The 15,036-nt window shown below is 36.7% G+C and overlaps 1 protein-coding gene across 5 annotated transcripts in view; it reads left to right on the top strand.

The window, feature by feature from the left end:
• Positions 1-15,036, top strand: part of CWC27 (CWC27 spliceosome associated cyclophilin) — a 130,397-nt gene that overhangs the window by 26,740 nt on the left and 88,621 nt on the right. The gene's annotated exons all lie outside the window — the stretch shown is intronic.

The raw sequence follows: 15,036 nt of genomic DNA, 5'->3' as shown, positions 1-15,036 counted from the left end.
TTCTGAATACTAGTAATTTGCTCTTCTATGCTTCCTTGTATTAAGATATATTGTGTGCTGTACTTCTGCAAAACTATGGTAAACATAAAACTTCCACTGTGTGAAATCCAGCATTCTTTATCCTGCCCTCCAAGTTCTCGTGTAAGGTATAGTATATAATCAGGAAACAATTTTATTTTTTTTTTATTTTTTCTGGGTACTTATCCAGAGTTTACTAGCAAATTCCCACAGCTCCACCTCTTAGAGTTCTGTATATTGTATACTGAGAGGCCATCCTTACATCCACAACCTCATGTGGTTTGCAAGAGACTGAAAAGTGTTATGGGAGAATCATTTATAATGATTTTTTTGCTGTTAGAGATCAAAGAAGTTATGTTTTGTCTACTACAGTCTCACCTCCTTTAATGTTGACTTGTACTATAATATGGTAACAGAAAAGGTCTCAAATTGTCACCCGGAAAACAGAATTTACAGACTACCCAAGGGATTTATTTTGCTCTTCAGAACTGTCTCATACTATTTGTTGAGTAGAATGTAACTCCTATTTAATAATCCATAAAATTCTAACTGATATTTGTGGAAAAATGCAGAAGTTCATACAATGCTGAGCCTCAAGGTATCATGGAATATCAAATCCTCCCTACTAGCAGTCCTGCTCAAGTGGAGAATATCAGTGTTTGTCTTAAATCCTGACCTTTAGTGGCTTTTATTATACTAAAAAACTTGGAAGCGTACTGAGTGTTCTACTGTTTGTTCATCAGTAGTTAATATATTTGGATTCCTATATTCTGCTCTTTCACTCCTGGTGTGAGATGTCATTTCAAAAGCTCTTTGGAGATGCAGTACTTCTTTGATGCAAAGTGCCATGTAAATGAAGCATGCTGATGAATCTTCCACTTGGAAAATCAACAGTGATGTAAAGGTGTGTGGTTTTAGGCTTTTGGTGCTTTGTTGTTGTTGTTGTTTAGTTTTGTTGTTGGCTTTTGTTTTTGTTGCTTACAACTTTATAGTGGTAAAGATTCCACTTTCAGAAAAACAAACCAGTATGGCAGTATTTCAGTTTCCCTGTTGTTGTGTATCTTAATTAACCTGTGTCCTGACAAAATTTCATTAGGTTAGTCATTTGCCTTAAATACAGCAGATTTTGTTGTTTGTCATATAAATTCTTCAGAAGGAACTAATTCAAACGTGAACGTGGCTGTGGGAGATCCAGCAAGGACATAGGAGATTATAATTTCAATGCTATGTGTATAGTATCTACACAAATATTTTTATTATATGTAAGGTAAGTTACTCCATTATTTATTAAGTGACTTCACAGCAGAAGATTACAAAAAGCTGCTGCCACATGTCAAAATCAACGTATTTTCCTGTTTTGCTTCATAAGTGTAGATTCTTCTACATACAGTCCTTGCCACACGATCTCAAATTCCGCTCAAGCTCATAATCGTGACATGCTTTAGGTGGTACCTCTACCTTTGAAGAATTTAGACATTATGTCAGAAATGACTTAAAATAATGGCCTATGAAACATTATGCAACAGAATACCTAGTTTACACTGAAAGTATATTGTACTGGATCTGATTTATGCATGCCTACTGTGGCTTTGCAGGTGGAAATGTTTTGAATCCTGAATTCTGTAAGCTTGTGTTACCTGAGAGAACATTACCACAGCTATGGTAAGCAGATGTGTGAGGTGGAACCACCTGTTATAAAAGGGAAGACTTCCTTTTTGCTTTCCACGCTGCGGCATTGCAAAGAAGGACAGACACATATTGACAGAAATTTGGTGCCTAGCATAACAAAATAGTAAGGGTGGTGTTGGTGTATGCTAAGTTATTATGACGTTAGTGAAAGAATCTGAAAGGGAAATGTATTTCGATGTATTCTTTTAAATTAGCGCAGTTCTTTTCCAGTTCCATGGTTGAGAGTGTCTGATTAATGTAGTGGCTGTCTTAAGCTTCTGCCTCTTGAAAAATATAAACATAGAAACTTTCACATAACTAGTATTTGCAATATATAAACTGCAGAGTGTTTTGGTGTCTGTTTGTCAAGGTGTCTTTATAAGTTAGATTCCTGGAAAAGGGGTGATAGATATTTTTATGGTGTATTGTTTGATCTTGACTACGGCTAATGTTAAATTAGCAAATCATATGCACAAAAATTCTCTTCAGAATTTAGAGGAGAAAAAGGGGAAAGAGGTTTAGTCCTATATATTTTCAGGAGTGTCTGAAGGAAGGGGAAATGGTTTCTGAATCTTGTGTTCTAGTACCAGCATCGGAATTTTGTATTGATACCATATACAGATTCACCTGCAGGCTATGTAATACCTTACAGTCATACTTGTCTGATGTTTGATGTCTATGTGCCTGATGTTTGTTTTGATACGTATGCACATTAGTGTGTGATTAGTATGGCTTATGTGGCTTACCATGGCAGATAAATTCAATGTAGATTGAAATATATGCAGCCTTGAAATATAGATTGAAATTGGTAATTTCTAAATTGCCATTTATCCACGGTCATACGGAAATTACTCAGTTCTGCAAATGCTCATGTGACTCAAATTATACCAGTGAAAATACTCATGTAAGTAAAAGTTCATACAAATAAGCCTGAGAACCACTGAAATTCCTTTGGACTGGAATTTGACAATCATCATGTGGTATGAAGGATAAAGGAGAGGAAAGAATATTTTGGGTAAAATGACAGAGCAAATCCGTACCCTTGGGACTCAGTAACGTTTCTTTTTCCTGAGGCTGTCTCAAGAGATTACTGCCTTCCTTTCCTGTTCCCTTGGCCACTTGTTCTTGTCATTTTTTCCTCAATCAGAGCATTACAGTTACTCAAGGAGTTCCTTGTAATATGGTCTCTGATTCAGTTCTGGTGAAACATCAGAAAAGTCAGCTACAGAGGCAGGGCCAGAAGTCAGCTGTCAAAGTTTAGAGAGTTTTAAGCAAGTTTTAATGCTCTAGAAAGCATTCATGACCTTATACCCAAGGCTCACAGTATAAATATATAGGCATCAGTGTTAAGAAAGAATCAGGGACTGCATCTTGCTGAGATTAGAACCTGAAATGCTACTTGTGGTGTTGCTTTCTTTATATTATCCTTATCACACACTTTATTTGTCATGTTTAAATTTTATCCATTCTATTTAAAACCATTGATCAATTCCTTTTTTGCTGATGAGATCCTCTTTTTAATTACTTCAGAAAAGTCTCTTGTTTGGTTTGAAAGGGACCTTAAAAATTACCCCGTTCCAATCCCCCTGCCATGGGCAGGGACACCTCCCACCAGACCAGGTTGCCCAAAGCCCCATCCAGCCTGGCCTTGAGCACCTCCAGGGATGGGGCATCCACAGCTTCTCTGGGCAACCTGTGCCAGTGCCTCACTGCCCTCATAGTAAAGAATTTCTTCCTTACATCTAATCTACATCTACCCTTTTTTAGTTTAAAGCCATTATTCCTTGTCCTATCACTACATAATTGAAGGAATGATCTTCTTCTCCTTTGATAAAAATCAATCCTTAAGGTTTCTGTAAGTTTAAGAATCTGGTGTATTCCTTTTCATTTGCATTTTTATGTTTTGTTGAAGAAATTGAATATTTCAGTAATGCATGACTGACATACAGGAAAGAAAGATTACTTCATAACTGGTTTTAGAAATACTTTATTTTTCTGAGGGAGACCGTACACTTAATGCTAAGGATAGCATGATTCATTTATTATTTTCAGAATAATATAGATTTTTCTGTATTCTTTACCGTAATAACATTCATTTTAACAAAAAAATAATCCCAGACATGCTCTTTGTAGAGTTAATGATTGGCAGTAACTTTAAAGCTGTCTATACTATATTAAACACAAACCCAGATTGTTTGGGCACAAAACCCAGAATCCCAGCACTGAGATTTTTCTTGGCTAAGCATCAAAGCGTGTTAATAGGTATAGTGTTAGCCTGGGACAAAGACTGGATTGTTACTGTGGTATATTTCATCCTGCTGCTACTTGGCAAGAGTCAGTGTATTTTTAGGTGAAGTTTGTGTGTGCGTTTGTCTAGTCACCTGGAAAAAAGGATGCGTAGATGACCCGTGAAAATGCAGTTAGCATGATGGAAGGTGAGAATGTGTAATCCTTATTACACAGTGAATTGTTAGCACTATATCGTGGGCAAGATATCATTTCAAAGCACTGGAGTGCTCTCAATTGTTTAGCTGAACATGTGACTTTTTCCTTTTTTTTTTTTTTTTGTAACATAACAAGAGGGATTTAACAGTGGTATAGCTATGTACTTTTTAATTGCTAAATGTTCATGCTCCATTTCCTTTCTTTGTCTCAACAGAGTTGAGAAGCATGGGAAGAGACATTTTGAGGGTCTTGTTTCTAATACAGAATACATTTTTTGGTAAATATGATCAGTACATCTTAAAGTTATACTGCAGTGAAGGATGACTACAGTATGTTAAAAGATTTTCTTTATTCTTCACGTCTGCTGTTTGTCTCTAGAGAGTCAAGTCATGTTATTTAATATTTTTACTATTTTACATGCCTCACTAGAAGGCAAAATAGGTAGCAGATATTTTTAGTATACTTTAGAACAAGTCACCTTCGTTATCAGATTCTGGTTTTGGAATCTATATAATGTTGCATAAATAAAAAGAAATGAAATTCAGTTACTGCCCAAAAGGTTGTTACATTTTTTATAGTAATAGTTAACCTTATGTAACGGTTAATAGTAGTGAGTAGTTTGGTTATAGCAAAACAAAATAAAATTATCACCTCTGTGATTTGGGCAGATTTTATTCGGGAACCTTTCAGACAGTAATGATAACTGCTACTAAGCTGTTTACTGTATCACAGGTCCTCCCACCTGCCCGTTGTAGCTACTACGCTGTGTTAATAAACTGGCACATTTGATATGCTTCTGCATCCTGTTTTGTAATGCTTAACACACTGATCATTTTTTGCGTACGTATCTTCACTGAGTTTTACGCAAGTCCATTTGTCACTTGTTGTCAGGTGGGATAATAAATTTTCCCTTTTTTGGGGAGGTGGGGTGCGATGGAGAATCTTAGGAAATTGTTGCCTTTTTAAGCCAATTTTCTCTACAAATCAAAGCATAAGGAGCATTTGAATCTGGATTTCAGTGTTATTTAGAGATGAGCTTGATATAAATTACTGTGTAAATCAACAGAGTTATTCAGTTGTAAACTTCTTTCAAAGTTTTGTTTTTTCTTCACTTGGATTAACAGGGGAGCTCAGCTTTCTTTCACTGGAAGCAATGAAGTGCAGGACGGTCACCTTTTTCTTGTGCATCTTTTCTCTTTGTTATCCGTTGCTGAAAGCACTTACCCCCTTTTCTGCATTCTTCTTCTACAGATATATAGATAGCCTTTCCAAAACAAGACACCTGGAAAGGAGAACATTTCATTTACTGCTGCATATGTTCAGCAACACCACTTTCTGATTCTTTGCCACTAGCTGAATTATAATCAACAAAATTTTTGCTCCTTTCCCTTTTGTTGGTAGGCTTCTACTCAGCTTTCAGTCCAGTATCACTTTGCTTTAACAGTTGGGCCTACTGAATATCACTTATTCTTCTTTCCTTTGTAAATATTTCATTTTCAATTTTCTTTGTTGGCTGTTCCTCACAGGAATTTATGTTACTTTTTATGGGTGGGGGGGATTGCAGCTGGCAGTCTGTTGTTAAATAATAGTTGAAATCTACCACAGAATATTTACTCTGATTAAAGGAATCTTTTAATATTGAAGTGGGGGTTATACATCAGCTTTTCTAAGTCACTTTGACAATTTTATGTTAAATTGTGTCAGTTATTAAGTACAATAATTTCTGTACAAAGGTATGTTTAGTATTTGTGAGTGCATTTGTATCTACAAAAAGTACCAGCAGTCTACCTTAGTTTTATGTTTTTCATATTTTAAGAGGACATTTTCATGTTTTTTCACAGATAAATTTATATTAATTATCAATAGTTAGCTGCATTGGTACCTGCATACTTCTGGTGGATATTGCATGAAATGTAGAGATTTGATTTCCGGAATGCTACTTCAGGTTAAGTGATTCTTCATAAATTTTCCTTCGATGTCTCTACCAATCTAATTCACAATTTTGTTGAAGGCATTTAGTATTCTAGCTTAGGAGAAAACTTGATCCTTATATTTAAACACAAAAAAAAAGCTGGTATTTTTTAGAACTGAAGACAAGAATATACTATATTGACCCTCACTTTTCCAAGCAGAAGCTTTGTAAATATAAATATGCATTTTTACTATTAGGAATCTAACCTCCATTGTTAATATTTACCAAAAAGAAAAAAAAAAAAGGAATGAAAGAAAGAAAAGCAAACCAGACAGTAAGCATTACACTGTTCTTGTAGTCTTTATCCTTTCTTTAACACTTCCAGGTATTGCTGAAGAGGTCATGGTGGACTGTGTTTAATAGGTTAGCATTCCTGGCCTAAATTCTGCAGTGAAGTTCACAAATCCATACTTGAAAAAGGTTTTCAGTTGTTCTTTATGATTTATTCAGTGATAAATGTGCTGTTTCCTCACAGTTGTGAACTTCCAAAATGAGAAGGCTATGGCTGTGCTTTAATTCAAAATTATATAACAGATTCTATGGAAGTTAAAGCAATGAATGCATACTACAGTTTCTCCCATAAACAGCCCAATTTTTATGGTAAATGGTAGCAGCTGCAATTTCAGCCTGTATTTTGTTAGTATCTTACTACTAGTTGATGAATTTTCACAAACATATTGTTAAATATATGCTATTTCTGCAAAAGCTCTCATAAAAAAATCAGTTGCTCAATTTTTATGCAAAATTAGTCTGTAATATTTTCATAATAAAGTGTCAACAATGTTAGGCTTTATATTCTTTTTGTGAATGTATCTTTGCTGTTGTGATTATGTTTTCGTAAGGAATTTGGAGTTTGGGTGGTTTTTTTTCCCCTCAGTTTCTTCTCTAGAGAGTACTTGCTAGAAATGAGTGGTAGGCTGCATAATTTTCTGCAGCTTGAATTTTTGTATATTCCTGTAGATGCAGGAGTTTTATTCGAGAACAATGGAGTAAAACAGGTCACTTTAAAGCTAGATCCTCTAACCTCTTGCTGCAAGTGTCATAATTTCTGTAATTAATAGTCTTACTAGCTCACTGAGTAAATTCAGTAAAACTGACTAAACATGGTAATAAGCTTTACAATAAGTTTTAGGAGCTATGTTTTAGGGAATGAACTTCTGAGGTTCATTGCTGGGCAGACTTTTTATTGGTCAAGAGTCAAGAATATGTACAAACTGAAATACTCCCTTTTTGATCAGAATCCCTTGCACATAATTAAGGCAAAGCTATGTAAATAAAATGGATTGTTTTTGACAAAAAGCACTGTGTTGTTTTATTTAGCAACTGTAACTTTAATGAGTTTCAGTGCTTGTGTTCCATAGAGAGTGTATACAAACTGATTTCTGTTTCTTGTGATCACTTGACTTTAAAGTAAGTTTAAGTATGGAGAGCACAGTAGAGTTTCACGTTAATTATAAGCAAGAGAAACTATTTTAGATGTTTTATAATAAATGTATTTCATGAAAATTACCAACAAAAGCACTTGTATTGTTTAGTTCTGCAATAAGATCTAAGATGTATTAAACAAGATTCGGAACAGAATTTGTGTCGGCAGGAATAAAGAAAACGCAACTTGAGTCCTTATAAGGGTATATCTGCTTCTAATGAGAAGAAGCTGTTTATCTAATGAAAATGGAAAACATCCAAAAAGCCTGGACTTTCAGAGGATAAGACAGAAAAGACTGCTATGATTATTTAATCCAGTATTTTACCTAACAGAGCACACAAGACTGTGAAATTCTTCTATCTCACTCTTATCTTTTGGAGGAAAAATATACCTTTTCAGTGTTGAAAGATACCCCACTAAAATTTATTTGGTTAATTGCTGTTCTCATTAAAGAAAAAAAAATAGGGCTTTTTTCAGTCTGCCTTTTGTCTTGCTTCATCTTGTGGCCATTAGACTCTTGTCCACTTTTGTTGCTAGCTTTCTGTTAGCACATCCATCTTCGCTTGCAAATTGTGACCAAATCACCCCTGAACTTTGTTTGATAAATTGAGTAGATTGAGCATTAACCTTTCCTTTTGAGGCATTTTACTTCTCCCCACTCTTTGTCATGTGTAAACTTGGTCAGAAATCATTCTGTTTTGTTCTTTCGCATGAGATGGTTCTTTTTCTTATGTTCATAAATAGTAAAAGTAAAATTTTACTAAGTTAAAATTAGTAAAATTAATTACGTTTATTTTGTGGTTCTATGTTAATGGCTGTCTTTTTCTTAAGAACAGGTTATTGGTGTCAGGATTATAATAATCTAAGATATATTTTCTGTTTGTAAATATTAATGTGCCATTACAGTCATTTTCTCCCTCCTCTATTCCCTCACTTCTCTATAATTCCCATTCTCTTTTGTTATTCACAACCAGCATTCAGAAATCTATTTTTAAGCTTCTTTTTTCTAAAAATCTTGAATGCAAATTGCCTGATCCTGTTGCTTTTTTGTACTGCTTAATTTTAGTAGCTGTGCTTTCCATTTCTGAGGGGTAACTAAAGAAGACAGTAAAAATGTGTCAACTCCACATATCATATCTGGCTTTCTTGGAGAACAGAGCTATTAAATCACTTATTTTCTACGTTGTTAGTCTTCTCTGTATTTTAGACTTTAATCCCTAACATAAAAATAAAATTCAGAAATTTTTTTCTATATGTGGTCGAAGATGCACACCAGTATAACTTTACCTGTCTGTTGCCATAAATAAATGGACAGCAGTTATTTAATGATCACTATTCTATTTAAAAATATTTTTACCCTGTTACAATAACCTCTCTGAGGCCAAATTAAGACTTTTTTTTTTCATTTTTGATACCATTTTTATTTAGGCATAAACAAGTCACAGTATTTTGATGTTGACAGACCAAATGATACAGATTACACAACAGTTAAACGAACCTGTTTCAAAGGTATTGAGCTAAAGTGGTACCTATGTATTTGCTTCACAAAGAACACTAGGAACTCTCTCAGGATACTGGTAAATATAATATCGAGGTACACAAGTGTCTCTTCAGGAGCCAGCCTTGATTCAATATGTGCGATACTGCATTAGTAGACTGACAGGTCATGTTGGAGCTGAGTTGATAACCATGAAGTTAGCTGTCTCTGCATCAAGTTTGTGTGCTTGAAACAGAAGGAGGGCGGCATGACAGACCTGGCCTGGGACAGAAAAGTTTTTGTGAGAGTTTTATTTTTTCTGGTTTCTGTCTTACTAAAGCAATCTTTACTCTTTCCAGACTTCATCTGTCTCTGGAGATGGCTGTTACGTATGAGTCCTGTCAGCCTGTTGTGTTCACACATGTATTGTCTGACAAGATGTTTTGTGAGCTGCTACTGGTTTCTTACAGTTCTTCACAACAACAGTTGCTAATACTGGGTTGGACTAGTAAACCATGACATGCCCCCAGTTGTGTCCATGTGATCAGTAGGGGGTGGATTTTGTAGTAAGCCTCTTGTTTGTGTCCAGGCTTCAGAAGAGTACTTATCTGCAGCTTGCTGCTTCTGTGACTCTGGGGGAGATTCCAGAACACCACGCATCCCCCTTTACTGAACTGATTGCACCACTCTCTGCATTATATCTGAGTTGTTCCAAGTTGTTGTCTATTGACTGCCATGTGGTCTTAAAATGAGTGGTAATTTAATGAACTACATACTTTTTTAGTATATTCCTAAGTACTTTATGTATATACCCTTAGAGATAACTGTAAGCTACAAGCACATCTTTACCTTTGGTGGGCTGTTCGTGGTCCAGAAAATCTGGTAACTGCTACCTAGTGTGCAGTATGGCAGCATTCTTTTTTTGTGTGTGTGAAAAATAAAATATATACCCACCTCAAAGTTAGAGTTTAACATATATTAGTCCACTAGGAAGACATGAGACATGGAGATTGATGCAAAATAATATGCAATTATCTTGCCAATGCAGACTTGCAAAAGAGGCACTTTAAAAAGATGAAGCAGTAGTGATCTTGATGGGCCAACTTGATAGTGATGCACATCCTCAGATAAGCAGATCTCTACTTCTTTCCAACATGTTCTGTCTCAAATTATAACAAGATAGACAAAACCAGGAAACTTCTAATCACTGCAAGTTATGTGCTAACTAGTATTAGGAAAGGGCTGTTGATAGGATTATTGACTGATGTAATTTTGAGCTGTGTCTCAAACTGATTTGGACCACCATGGGAGGGAGATGTAGTTGATCGAACACCATATTCCAAATGGTAATATTAAGATATTTTTTCATACTCACTGTTAAATAAGTACTTGGCTATACAGCAACTACTTGGTTTCTTGTATCTTTTTTTGATCAATTTAAACTGACATATAATTCTCGTAAATTTTTATTAGTTCTTACTGTGTACTTGAAAATTTGTGATCCTCTCAGTAAAAGGGTTAATGCATATTGTTTCACAACTTCCCAAGCTGGAGAACAGCAAAGCATACCATAGTCACAGTTGGATAATTTCACAGTAAAATCATTCTTTAATGAGAAATATGTCAGCAACACAGAGCTTTTGAAGTTCTTCTTGAGTTTGGCTGATAAGCAGCCATACTGAGCTCATTGATGGAAAAGCATCATTTGCTGAACAAGCGTTATGCTTAAGACTGGAAGTCACAGTTACGTCATTGCTTGGTTAATTGGCTGCACCTGTCACTTGTTAACAGCTCTAATCCAGTAGCCTCTGAACCACGTGTTGAAAGGTCAGCAGGAGCAGGAAAGAGCCTGGTGCACTGGGAGACATTGTTAGATGTAATCTTAGTTTGGCAACCTATTGTGCTTGTTAAAATCAAATTGTCGCTTTTCAGTTCATGACGTGAGCTTCTCAAAATGAGAATGTCGCAAATAACTTGAAAGTACAAGTAAATGATTCTTTTAATTAAGCATTGTCTTGAATGAATGCTATTTTTTTACGTGTTAATTTGTAAGTTTGTCTTTTGTAACGAAAAATTCTTTACGGATTTGATCTCCTTGAAGACAGTGTCATAAAAAATATAAATAAAAAATTCATATGTAACCAGGGAAAACATATTTAGCAATGTTTTGTGTATGTATGCATATACATACACATTTCTTAGTATTCAGATATCTGTTCCGTATCAGAGTTTTAAGTTCTCTGGTGTCACAGCTTATCGCTGTGCTGCTTTTTATCATGTGATCCTATCTGGGGGATTCATTTCTCACTATAGCAATTGTATATGAGTAACTATGTTTGTATTACCTGCTATGTATATACTTATAGTGTCCTTTAATTCTAGTATATTTTTCAGCTAGTTAGAGGGCTTTTAGTTCTTCAGTAAGTCTTCAAAATACTTGATCTCTACATATGTTTATACCATGTATGAATTCTGAAAATATGTCTGAGTATCTTAGACTCCGGAATTTGAGATAACTCATATGCTTTGCAATTTTCATACGTTTTATAATGAGCAAGTTTCCTAGTTTGTTTAGACAATTTGAATAAGCTAATTAGAGCACATAAGTGCAGAATACTGGTACATCTTTTGTTTCAGAGAGTCCTTACACTGTTAAATGGAAATTAGAAATTTTAAAAGTTTCTAAGTTTAAACATTTTGTAAAATTACATTATAAATATTTTGATCTTTATTCTGTTATAAATTTCAGAAAACTATAAGTAAACAGAAGATGTCATAGAACAGGGTTTTGGTATTGATGGCTATTGCTAACACAATAAGCAAGCTAATGAGTAGTATTTTGCATTACTTGACTGATTCTCTTATAACGTTCTTTATCAAACAGGAATGTTCTTGCTAAAAATCATAATGTGAAGCATAATTATGTAATATATGTTAATAGATGTGGGGTGCTTAGCTCAATCTAGAAAGTAAGTCTGGTGAGTCCTGTTTAGACTCTCATTCCTCTTTTTCTTGTTTCTGAATGCGTTGCATTAATTTCAGTTAGTGTGATTCAGAATACACAGAAGTTTTTGGTACAACAGTACATGACAACACATTGTAACATAGATGGCATACAGTAGATTAATAATATTACATTTAAGTAACATGTACATATTGGATATGAATGGTCTTCAAATATAGTACCCTGGCTACCTCCCTTAAAAATTTAATACAGTGCCGTTAGGCCACTAATTAAAGAATTCTGCCTGGATAAACTGGTAAATTCAGGATTTCACTTTAGAGGATAGGATGTGATTTGTCCTTTCCATAGGCACTTTGCAGAATTTGAAATTTTTCCTCAAGTGTTTCAGTAGGATTTTTCATTTGTTTGTTCACATTTCTGAAGCTTTAAGGAACAAGGTTAGTTGCCACTATTCTGTGTCACTGGAAATAATGTTACAGATATCACCTGATCTAACTGAAATGATCCCCATTTTCCTTTAATATAAGTAGTTCTTCCAAATGAAGATGCTTCAAGCAAAAATGTCAGCTCTGTCTTCCTTATTGAGCTGAAATGACGTTGTCTTCTCAGAAAACACGAGAGGAGGGTGAGTGGGGACAATAAGGAGAGAGGCATGTTAGTAGTAATAGGCAAGAAGAATGTGGTAGACAGAAACAGGAGTTTGAAGATGTGAAAAGAATACAAGGACCAGGCAGGAAGGAATTTGTAAGAGTGGTAGGATTAGACTGTGATGGATTGTGAGAGAATGAATAAGGAAATTCAAGTGACTGGAAGGATAGAATGGAAATGGATAGATAATGGAGAGTCTGACTGAAGGTACAATGAGTTTATTGTCATTCTTTTTCTCACATGCACAGTATGGAGATGCATCTCCTGGCCCTGTGGGACACAAAAAGAGGAGTCAAAGAAGGGAATAAGTCAGTTGGTTTTTCACGATGGAATTAAAATCTGAATATTAATTGAGAGATGATTAAATCTAATTTGGAAGTAGTTGATTGTAAATAGAGACTATTTCTGAATGCACTTGCATTAAATTCTATCATAGAACAAGTGCATCTGATACGTTATTTCTGAAAACATTCAGCAAGTGGTAGCAGTGACTTTTAAAATAGCATGTCATTATTACAGAAATAGCATTATGGTAATTGATTTTTTTTTAAGTATATATTGTAATTAGTTCACTATACATGGAGTAGATGATCTTAGAATCATAGAATGGTTTGGATTGGAAGCAGCCTTAAAGATCATCTAGTTTCAGCCCCTCTTCCCCCCTGCCATGGGCAGGGATGCCACCCGCTAGACCAAGTTGCACAGAGCCCCATCCAGCCTGGCCTTGAGCACTTCCAGGGATAGGGCATCCACAGCTTCTGTGGTCAATCTGTTCCAGAGCCTCACCACCCTCCCAGTAAAGAATTTCCTCCTTATATCTAATATATCTGCCCTCTTTTAGTTGAAAGTGATTACCCTTTGTCCTATCACTCCACACCCTGACAAAGAGTCCCTCCCCAGCTTTCTTGTAAGCCCCCTTTAGGTACTGGACGGCTGCTATAATGTCTCCTTCAAACTTTCTCTTCTTCAAGGTGAACAGCCCCAACTCTCTCAGCGTGTCTTCACAGAGAGGTGCTCCAGCCCCTTCATCATCCTTGTGGCCCTCCTCTGAACTCGGCATCAACTCGTCCATGTCCTTCTTATGTTGGGAGCCACATACCTGGATGAAGTACTCTAGGTGGGGACTGACAAGAGCAGAGTAGAGGGGAAGAATCACTTCACTTGATCTACTGGCCATGCTTCTTTTGATGCAGCCTAGGATACTATTGACTTTCTGGGCTGCAAGCATACGTTGCTAGCTCATATTGACTTGACAGCTCAGCAAGCAACATGCCCAAGTCCTTCTTCTCAGGGTTGCTCTCAATTCATTCTCTGCCGAGCCTCTATTTGTGCTTGGAATTGCCCTTACCGAGATGCAGGACCTTGCACTTGGCCTTGTTGAACTGCATGAGGTTTGTGCAGGCCAACTGTTGAGCCTGTCAAGATCTCTCTGGATGGCATCCCTTCCCTCCAGCGCATTGACTGCACCACATAGCTTGGTGTCATTGGCAAACTTCGTGAGGGTGCACTCGATCCCACTGCCAAAGTCACCAACAAAGATGTTGGATAGCACCAGTCCTTATACCTGTCCCTGAGGAATGCCACTTGCCACTGGTCTCTACCTGGACATCCATCTGTTGACCACAACTCTGAGTGCAACAATCCAGCCAATCATTGAGGATCATTGAGTCTAATTCCTGGCTCCACACAGGGCTACCAAAAAATCAAGCCAGATGACTGAGAGCATTGTCCAATACTTCTGGAACTTGGTCATGGCACTGAGCCTGCCATCTTCCCTGGGGAATCCTATTCCAGTGCCCAACACCCTCTCTCGGTGAAGAACCTTTTCCTAATATCCAACCTGAACCTTCCTTGATGCAGCTTCATGCTATTCCCTTGTGTCTTGTCACTGTCCCCAGAGAGCAGAGCTCAGCGCCTGCCCCTCCATTCCCCTTGTGAGGAAGCTGCAGGCAGCCATGAGGCCTCCCCTCCACATCCTCTTCTCTAGGCTGACCAAACCAAGTGACTTTGCTGCTCCTAATACGTCTTGCCCCCTAGACCCTTCACCACCTTTGCTTTCCTCCTTTGGATGTTCTTTAATAGTTTTAGGTCCTTGTTACATTGTGGTGTCCAGAACTGCACGCAGTACTCGAGGTGACACTACACCAGCGTGTAGATTGGGACAATCCCTTCACTCAACCAGCTAGCAATGCTGTGTTTATGCACCCTGGGATACAGTTCACCCTTTTGACTGCCACGGCACACTGTTGATGCATGTTCAGCTTGCTGTCAATGAGAGTCCCTAGGTCCATTTCCATGGGCCTGCCCTGCATCCACTTGTCCCCTAGTCTGTACATATATCCAGGGTTGCCCTGTCCCACATAGAGAATCCAGCTCTTGTTAAACATATGGTTGGGGATTGCCCAGCCCTCTAACTT

This window comes from Anser anser, assembly GCF_964211835.1.
Source record: "Anser anser genome assembly, chromosome: Z".
In the NCBI taxonomy this organism is placed as follows: domain Eukaryota; kingdom Metazoa; phylum Chordata; class Aves; order Anseriformes; family Anatidae; genus Anser; species Anser anser.
The sequence above is the reverse complement of the archived record's forward strand: the minus strand, read 5'-3'. Positions and strand labels throughout refer to the sequence as shown.